We start from the raw sequence: 10,757 nt of genomic DNA, 5'->3' as shown, positions 1-10,757 counted from the left end.
CATCATTCAATACATACCGACCGCCGCAAGCCTATGCCCGGCTTGGTGAAATTTTTTAATTACTCACACCAATATACTCATCTAGATACTGTCAACAATCTAGACATTGTCCCTCATCAGATTGTTTTCGTTGGCCACACACCAAGATATGTGTCATATGAGGATGTGAACCAGATGTTGCCAACTCTAGCATCACCTTTATGAGGTCATCAGAATGCCATTACTAATTAAATTGTTCGTGTCATTTTGTTAGCCTAAGATGCGAGCCTCTAAAGCTTTGTCTTCTGCCTTTTTCCCCACCCGTCATTTCATACAAACCGTATTGTACATGTAGCAGCGTTACATTATTTTTTCTACAGTCCTGTTGCAACGCACGGTCATTTGTGCTAGTTTATACATAAACGTAAATTTTTAGCGTGCGTATCTGGCCAGACAAAAAGATTACTAAAAGGATACACATATTTTCAACATGACATGGTTTTAAATGGGACTACAACTTAGAATGTGTGTGTATATATATATTTTCAACATGACATGGTTTTAAATGGGACTATATACCATCTCATTGTGACAACAAGACACCATTTTTATCATGTGTACTTGCCTACAGCTAAACTAACTAAAACATATATTTTATTTAAAACTAGCACATATGCCCGGCGTTGCAACAGAAGAGAAAGTTGATATGTCCATGTAAATGTCCACCAATGCGGCACGCCAACATCCTAACGGTGCCACCCGACGACGACATAGAGGCGCACGCCAAGGTCAAAATGTATATCAGCAAAAACTACACAATTAATGAGTTTGCTTTTCTCTTATTTTTTATTATTATCAGGTATTCATCTTGATATAAAAGATGACCATAGCCTGAAATTACATGCTACATTATAATTCTATGCAAAAACCGTAGTACAGAAATTACCAATTGAGAACCTCAAAGCGCCTTTGCTTCCTTAAACGTCATGCCATGTACAAAAAGATCATATAACAACAAATGACGACCTATAGAAGGACGACCTCATCCATTTCCATCACAACCTTAGAAAAACAATGTTGGCTACAAAGGAAAATGACTTAAGAATGAGGAAGACCATGTCTCTATGTAAAGAGCAACGACACTACGAAAAATAAACCAGCAGTCCTGATTTCAATTCTTTAAGAGATAAAAGATTCAGTTACAAGTATAAAAAGAGAAGAAAAAAATATAATGTAGATTGTAAAAGACAATGCTACTGCACCATAAAACAGAGGGCTCTCTTCTTGGCTAATATAATTTCCTCAATCCCGGCTACCTAGAACCCATTAGCAGACCTCTGCATATATCAGATTGCAAACTTGCACTCACTATGAAAGTAATAACACAAGAAACAGTGTAGGAAATGAAGCATTGCTAGCAGGGCTTACTTGATATGTCCATACATACCTTCTTTAGCAGCACATTCATCCAACCAGCGTCGCTAATCATTGTTAACTCTCTTCTGAACTGCAAAGCATTTCATTTATCCATCCTTGGTCCTACCATTCATGAATCAAAGATACACAATTCTGAAATATTTATATGGGAATGATACTGCCCTAAGTGACTGTCCAGCAATCAGTTGTAGCTAGTGCAGCAACACTCCTCTCGATTTTCCTCAAGTTAGCATCTAATGCTTTCTCAAGACCGGAACTTGAATTGCTTCAGGGTTACAGCAGAAACAGACATACCACGAGCTTCTAACAATAAACAATGGCCAAGTGATATTCCAACACACTCTGCAGTTGCTCTTTATGAGCAGTTGCAGACAACATATGCCTCTTTACCATAAGTGCAAAGGACAACACCTGCTTGTAGTTCCTGTAACCAGCTCAGATGTGTAACATGACTCATCACCAAAGACTTCCATGGAATCACCCAGAGGAAGTGCGGTAGTGTATGCCCCACCATATGAAGTGCTTGATGGATGTATAGTTTCCAAATTGAATTTAAGCTTTTCATTATCTTCACTAAGTAACAGACCATGAGCTCGAGGGTCATCACCAAGCCTTTTTTGGAGCAGAAGTGGTAGCACGAACATGGGCATAGGGTGGCAATATTTCTCGAGCTTTGGTCAGGGCGCTTGCTGGCAGGGCGGTGAGCTTGAGCCCGGAAGAGAAGGCATAAGCTTCTAGGCGCTAGAGGCAGTGCATGGTCTGGTGCTGTCCAGTGGCAATTTTTGCAATTGTTCACTTTACATGCATTATGTCGAACACAACTCGAGCGTCAGCAACTCAGCGCCACCGAGCCAGCTTGCAACGACACCGTCGTGACCAGCACCGCCGCCTAACTCGCCCTACCTCCCACCAATGGCGCGTCCAGCCGCCTCTCTCCTTCTTCCTGTACTGCTTCTTCTATCCCCACCTCTGGTGCGTCAAGCCGCCTCTCTCCCTTTCCCCATACTTCTGCTCCTCTCCCCACCATGGAGGACACCCGAGTTGGAAGACACGGCCGGCCCGAAGCTCACGCATCGTGGCAGGACGCCCTCCTGCAGGGAAGCTGTGGCGCCCCGAGACCGTTGCGCCAGGTGTCTTCTAGTTATTCGCTGTCTTTACCATGTCATTTGCTTGCATGTTGTATCTTGCCATGTCATTATGTGCATTGCATCATCATGTTTTCAAAACTTGCATCCGTCCGGTTCTTCGAATTCTCTTCGTTGTCCGTTCTGAGCCCAACCACACTTGCACGTGCCCGCGGCACCTCCAAGATAGTATTTTATAAGTGGCTGAAGAATGTTTTCAGAATGGGTTGAAAGTTGGCGTGTGGTCTTATTTTAGTGTAGGTAGGCTGCCTGCCAAGTTTTATCGCATTCGGAGTCCGTTTGACGCCCCAACGGATAACTATAGCGGCAGTATAGCCGGTCAAACGTCGGACGTTTTTGGTCTCCGAAAACGGTTGTCGGGCTGCCTTCTTCCTCTCCTCTTAGCCCAAGCCCCTCTACATAGGCCATCACCTACCGCCAGGCCCAACCTAACCTCTCTCATCAGCCCACGGCCCTCCTCGCGCGCACGTCTGAAAGTTGTCCCGAACCCAACCCGGACAGTCGTTACCGTTGGGTCCGGATCATCCCCTAACATCTATAAAACATCACTGTTTTCTTATTTGGACTCCCTAGTCTATTTTGCTTGGAACGTCTGATTACGATCGGAGGTACCTAACCGCCCTAAACTGATCTGAATTGCTATATATAGTGTCCCCTTTGTCCATTTCTAGACAAACCCTAAATACTAGGCAGTTGTCCCATCCCGCTGCCACTCCACCCAAATCCTCTCGGGATCCCCTCCCTCGACCCCGCAGCCCAATCCCCTACCTTCCTCGGATCCACTCCATCAACCACCGCTGCCACCTCCCACTCGATCTGGACCACCAGATCTCTGATCCGACGGACCAGGAGGCTCCCAACGCCCCAGCCTCGCCTCCCGCATCTTCCCGCAGAGGCACCGCCTCCTCGCCTCGGCCCAGCGCCACCACCCGTCGACTGCCTCGCCGGAGTAGCACCGTCGGATCAGGCCAGGATCCCCTCGCGCCCTCTCCATCCCGTTCCCCTTCCCTAACCTCTCTCTCTCTCTCTCTCTCTCATGCCCCGATGTCTCTCTCTCTCTCGTCAGGTGCAGGAGCAGCGGAAGCTCCGCTATGGCTGCCAAGGGCCTTCTCCTGCGTCGATCCGTCAAGTCTGCCGCCGGGAACGGCCGCCATTGCACGGATGCATGCCTCCCCTACCGTCGGCCTTCGCGTCTGCTTCCTCTGCCTCACGCCGGCGCACCGCCCGGAGCAAGCCGCCGCACCGTCCGTCGTCTTCGCGCCAACCTACCGTCGCCAAGACCTTGTCTCCGTTAAGATCCACTCGGCGCTGCCCATTCCTGACCATCTGCGTCGCCCGTTCAAGTCCCAGCACCGCCTCGTTTCTTCTTCCTGGAGCGAAAGCAGCCAACAGCTCGATCCCTGCTTCACGAACGAGATGACGAGCGCCCAGTTTCTTCATTGACCACGTCAGTCATATCCGGTGGGCCCGCGTTGCTTTCCCCGTCGGCCCAGCACGCCTCCTCACCCAGACGCGGCCTGCCAACTTGTCCACTGACCGGGCCGAAGCCCATGGGTGAGGATGCGCCCAGCCCCTCTCCTATGCGTTGCTGGGCCAGCCAGATTTTGGCCCATGCATATTTTTTTCGTGCACTGCGAATTTTGCCATTTATCCCAAAAACTGCATATTTACAGATTACCCTTGCTATTCATGCATTTAATAACTAAATACCCGTGCATCGGTTTGAAATACGTTATACATGTAAAATGCTCAGAATTTTGTGTAGGTTAATAATATACAACTTTCATCCATGTTTAAAATGATGTTTGATTAAATTTTGCTCATATGCCATGTCAAAATGATTTAATTCATAACTATTTAACCGTAGCTCCAAACTTAACAAACTTTATATGTAAATGGGGTAGAAAAATGCCTAGTTTAACATGGTGGCTTTACTTTGCATGTTTAACAACTCTAAAATATGGTTTAGAGCAGATCAGTACCAAATTCAAATATTGCACATGGGGATTTTCCGGAATTGTTGCTTGTTGTTCCGGCCTCATTTAAACTTGCCTAGATGGGTAGTTTTCCTTTGCTTCACCCCTTGCCATGTCTTATAACATTTAATATTGTTGAGTAGTTTAAACGGGAGAGAACTAAATAAGTCATGTGGTGTTGTCAATATGCAACTCGTTGCATATTGAGCTCCACTTAATTTGTAGTATTGTTTGTGCACTTTGCCATGTCATGCATATTTAAACCAGACATGCATCATACTTGGTTGTGCATCATGCCATGTTATGCTTGGTGGTTTACTATGTTGCTTGCTTCTTTCTGGGTTGCTTCTCTCGTTAGTTTCGGTTTTGTTCCGGAGTTGTGAGGATTCATTCGACTTCGTCCGTTTGTCTTCTTCATGGACTCGTTCTTCTTCCTTGGGGATCTCATGCAAGATGACCATACCCTTGAAATCACTTCTATCTTTGCCTGCTAGTTGCTCGATCTATTGCTATGCCGCGATACCTACAACTTGCTATATCATGCCTCCCATATTGCCATGTCAATCCTCTAACCCACCTTTCCTAGCAAACCGTTGTTTGGCTATGTTACCGCTTTTGCTCAGCCCCTCTTATAGCGTTGCTAGTTGCAGGTGAAGGTGAAGTTTGTTCCATGTTTGGAATCATGGATATGTTGGGATATCACAATATCTATTGTTTTATTAATGCATCTATATACTTGGTAAAGGGTGGAAGGCTCGGCCTTATGCCTGGTGTTTTGTTTCACTCTTGCCGCCCTAGTTTCCGTCATACCGGTGTTATGTTCCTTGATTTTGTGTTCGTTACATGGTTGGGTGTTATGGGGACCCCTTGACAGTTCGCTTTGAATAAAACTCCTCCAGCAAGACCCAACCTTGGCTTTACCATTTGCCTCACCACCATCTACCCTTCCCTTGGGTCGGCCAACCCGAGGGTCATGTTTATTTTAAGCCCCCCCCCCCAGGCCAGTGCTTGTCTAAGTGTTGGTCCGAACCGAGTAGACTGCGGGGCCACCTCGGGGAAACTTGAGATTTGGTTTTACTCGTAGGATGTCTCATCCGGTGTTGCCCTGAAAATGAGATATGTGCAGCTCCTATCGGGATGTCGGCGCATCGGGCGGTCTTGCTGGTTTTGTTTTACCATTGTCGAAATATCTTGTAACCGGGATTCCAAGTCTGATCGGGTCTTCCTGGGAGAAGAAATATCCTTCGTTGACCGTGAGAGCTTGTGATGGGCTAAGTTGGGACACCCTTGCACGGTTTTAAACTTTCGAAAGCCGTGCCCGCGGTTATGGGCAGATGGGAATTTGTTAATGTCCGGTTGTAGAAAACTTGACACTTAACTTAATTAAAATGCATCACCGCGTGGTGATGGTCTCTTTCCGGCAGTGTCTGGGAAGTGAACATGGTTCTTGTGTTATGCTTGAATGTAAGTAGTTTCAGGATCACTTCCTGATCACTTCTTGTCGGGGATATACCCCGCGGTATGATCCGGCCGGAGTTATAACCCGGCTGGGACTTAGTAAACCGGCAGGTGTTAAAGCAGATGTTAAACCGGCAGGTGTTAAGACAGGTGGTAAACCGGCAGGTGTTAAGGCAGGTGGTAAACCAATTGCTGTTAAGTCAGACGGTAAACCGGCAGGTTGTTAAACCGGCTGACAGTTAAGACAGACAGGTAAAACAGGTAGTTAACCCAGACGGTAAACCGGCCAATTGTTAAACCGGCTGACAGTTAAGACAGGAGTTAAGTCAGATGATAACTCAGTAGACATTCTTAAACCGGCACCAGTTAACTCTCGGCAGACCATCTTAAACCGACACCAGTTAACTCCCGAGCAAGCAGTGGTAACTGGGTTGCCAGGAGTTATGAAGCCCAAGATGTTATGAAGCCCGAGACGTTATGAAGCCCAAGATGTTAAGAAGCCCAAGAAGAGAAGTTATAATAGTTAAGTCTTAAGTCCGAGTTGGACTCTACATGTAACCTACCCCTTCAACATATATAAGGAGGGGCAGGGCTCCCCAAAAGAGGAACAAGTAAGAAGAAACAATCTTAAAGGGTTAGGGTTAACTGGGAGAGCCGGTTTACGGCGACTCCCTCATGATCATAATGAGACCTAGCCACAAACAGCATGTAGGGTTATTGCCGGATGATGTTTTCCGGGGCCCGAAGCTGTCTAAACCCTTGTCTTGTGTTGCGTCTCTCGATTCCGCTCAACCCCTCTCAAGCTACCACATAGATGCGTTGGCCTCGCGACTAAGTCCTCACACTAGGACATCTGCCGTGATATTTCCACGACAGTTGGTGCCCACCGTGGGGCTGACGCACGGTGGTGAGGAGTTCTTGAAGGGATCTCTTCTAAGGATCGAGAAATTCGCAATTTTCTGGAGGAGAAAATTCCTGTCTGGAAGAATCTGCGTCAGCTTCGAATTCATCAGCCTAAATTTGCAATCTTTGAGGTTTGAGGTCAAGAGAAAATTAGGGTTACGCGTGATATACATGACCCGGCGATTCATCGAATCTGGAGACGAATCAATATCGGTTACAGTGGCCGCCATGGGAGCCGAGACAAACTTTTTTTTCGGGCGAATCACCAGTATCCTGGAACACCAGAAGTGTCAAAGAAGGAATTTTAAGTGTGCGTTTCTTGAGTAGGAGACCACCGTGATCCGGCGTGGATAGTCCAAAAGCTACTACAGCATGGAGGAGGTCAATATTCGCCTGTACTATTGCGGGTCACTGAGACAGGCAAGAATCTTGCTGCAGCCGCCGAACGTCGCGTCAGATTAGTCCATGTCAAAACACCTGTGGGTGGGCAAGCAAACAGGAACCATACGATCACGACTTGGTCTCGTGTCTTATATTATTCAAATCAATACTGCAATTGGATCAACCCAACCCGGAATCAACAACCATAACCCGGTCTCCTCTAAAGTCACAGCCGCCGCTTCATTGGCAAGCTCCCGGTTTTCCTTCGAGCCGCTAAACTTCACAACCTCTCCCCAGCCACTGTCAAGGCTTCTGCGACCTACCGCACGTCAAGCCGCCGGACTCCGACGCTGCAAGCTCCAATACACACGGCCCTGCGTCCGCGGCTCCTGTCGGCCGTCTACTATGTCCGAGTCACCACGCTGCCTCTGCTTTGAGCTGCCGTGCGGCCTCGCCCGTCGTTGTGACCTGTCACTACAAGTCGCCCTGCCGGATCATGCTCGCTGGTCTGTAGCACGGCCGTGCTGAGCTGTTGACCTATGCCGTGGCCGGGGTTCCGTATCAAGCAGCCGTCGCCTTGAGTTCCCCTCTACACCAGGCCTCCACCTCGCCTCCATTGCAAGTGGCCTCACGCCGCCGTACCAGCAAACCGTTGCCGCCTTACACCCTTGCCTTCGGTCACCGAGGGGCACAGTAGTCAGGGCTTATCAAACCGTCCCCGCAGGAATCATCGCGGAGTGACTCTCCTTGCACCCGCGGCCGAAGCGGAGTTGCTGTGGTCAAGCCGCGTCGCTTCCGATTCACCTCGCCACCTCATCCATCGCGGCTTTGAACCGGCCTTGCGCTTTTGATTGCGCACGTGGAGTTGGGTTTTCCTACTCCACGGTTGAATCGCCGGCCTCGAGCTGCCAAGTCGCCCGACCCCGCCGCCGGGTTACCTTTGCCGGCCTCGCTTCAAGCACGGTCCCGTCCCACACTGCAGCTCCCTCTTCACCTGCCTATGCCTCGCTGCCGGGCCATCGCGCCTGCACGTCCCTCCACTTCTGAACCGCCACAACGCCGGGTCACCATCCATCTCCGTTGACCGCCGCTGTTGTTGTCTTGAAACGCTGGATTGTACTCACTTGGATTGATTCAGATACGGATTGACTTGACGCATCTACTAATCTCTGCTGCGGAGTTGAGCCGGTTCTGCCGTCCTCTGAACCGCGCTGCGCCCTGAGTCTCCGCCACCAGCTGTTCTACGCCGCTGGCCAGCTTCATCTCCGGCCGCCCACGGCTTCAAGCCGGACCACCGGATCGTCAAACCGCCCTAATGCCTCTGAGTCGCGTCCGCAGACTCACCGCGAGCCGCCGCGCTAGGTTAACCCGGCCGCAAGTCGACCCTGCCTCGCAGGCCTTCGCTTCAATCCGCCTCAGCTTTGACCCCACGGTACTCGCTCCTCTGTTGAAACCTCACCTTCACGTCGAGCTGCCGTGGCGCGTGGCCGCCGGGTCGCCCTGTTTTCAACGCCGAGTTCCACTGGTCACCACGCCTCGAGCGGCCGTCCGTTTATAAGTCGCCTTGCGTCTGTCGCAAACGCCCGCGGTCTGGATCCGCATGGCCTCGCCCGTCTGCGGAGAGTCGCCCTGCCGGTCGATTTCAAATTACCGCTGTGAACCTCCCTGTCGCCGCGAACTGCCCCTGCCAGAGTGGCCTCAAGCAGCCCATCTCCGAGCCGTCGCCGGGGCCTCACTTCGTCCTGCGCGACCCGTACCGTGGTCTTGAGTCGCCGTCTCCAAACCGCCGCGACCTTTGGCTGCCTCAAATCGTCACCATCGCTGCGCCAGGCCGGCCTGGGTCTGTTGCAAGATGCAAATCACACGAGTCGCCCCTCGCCTCAAACCGCCTTGCCGGGTCAAGACCAACGCTGCAGTCCGCTTCAGCCACAGCCTTGGGCCTCGCCTCATCTTCGGTCGTGAGCTGCCCGCTAGCGTCCCTGCTTCAGCTGCCGTTGTCGAGCTGCTGTAACTCGCCGCCGCAGTCCTGTTTTAGCTGCTCCAACTCAGCGACGCCGGTCCATCGGCTTCGCCTCAAGTTAAACCGGCGCGTCGCCGCGGCCTCAAGCTAAACTGCCTCACCTACATCGTGAGCTGCCAAGACAACCCGCCACCATAGCTCCGCTTCACTGGGTACATCCTCGGGCCGCCTGGCCTTTCAGTCGTTGTGGCCGTGCTTCAAACCCGCCGCTCCTCCATGAGCCGGCTCTACCTCGGACTCGCCCGCCTCTGAACCGCCGCACTCCGACCTGGCCCGCCACCTCGCCGTCATCGCCGTTAAGTCGCCTCGCCATGCTCACCTTCTTTTACCTGTGCCGCAGCCCTGTGCCGATGAGCCGCCACAGCATCGCTCCGCTTTACTGACGCACCCCTGAGCATCTTGGCTCGTTGAAGTAAAGGATTATGAGGGGGAGTTTGACCCGGTGAAAAAGAATAGCGAGTGGAGTGGTTGCAGCGGCCGGTGGTGCCTGCATCCTACTGTGGTGGTTGCCGCCGGTGGCCGGTGTTATTTTGTTGGAAGAAATCAGGTGGAGAGAGCGAAAGCAAGTGCATGGAGTCCAGATGACATGTGTCAGCAGAAGGAGGCAGATGACGTTCTGTCATTTTCTTCCGGTTTAAAGGTGCTGCGTCACATTGATCAAGTTATCCCTCCACGTACCTGACAGTCACAGCATGGGAGTATCACGACTCACGAGTGGCCTTGCATGGTATTTTCAATCAAAGTGATCCATGTACAAACTTCATGTGAGACAAGAAAAAGACGAAGGAGGGCAGGTTACGTGGAGGCCTGGTGCTACAAATACTAAAGCTATACAGAGCAATACTACATCAGAAAGATCAACTGTTCGTTAAAAAAAGGAGGAGGATCATCCTGTAAACCGGATGTCGTTCCAAATCGTCGCTTCCAAGTCACTTTGACCCGGCCTATCCTACTGTTGAGCTGCCACGGCCGCCAGGTGACTTTTGCTATTGTGAGCCGACCAATGCTACTCCACTGTGCACGTTCATCCGACGAAAATACCAGGTGTTATCTTTTCTATAAATCTTATCAGTACATATTACATTGTTTGAAAACAATTATTCTGGTATGTGGTATTTTTATCTCGCAGGACCATTATTTATTACAAAGGTGTGGCAAAGGGGCGTAAGCCAATATTGTTTTTGCACTAGTGCTTGTTCGTGCCGTACTGCTGGACAGATGCGTGAGCAAGTCGCCGCCCCGCTACATCAACATACGCGACCGACTCATCTGTCCAAGCCGCCTCTGATGCTGTGGTCGTCTTTGCCGCCCGTCTCTCGCGGCCCGGTCTACATCAACATACCTAGCCGCACCTGTCTGCATGGGCTGTTTATTGAGTATGAGCAAGTCACAGCTTGGTTAGGCCGGTTTTTCTTCCAATACATTGGAGGCAAATTATCATTCAGCCGCCGTCTACGC

Source organism: Triticum urartu, chromosome 4 (genome assembly GCF_003073215.2).
Source record: "Triticum urartu cultivar G1812 chromosome 4, Tu2.1, whole genome shotgun sequence".
NCBI lineage: Eukaryota > Viridiplantae > Streptophyta > Magnoliopsida > Poales > Poaceae > Triticum > Triticum urartu.
The sequence above is the reverse complement of the archived record's forward strand: the minus strand, read 5'-3'. Positions refer to the sequence as shown.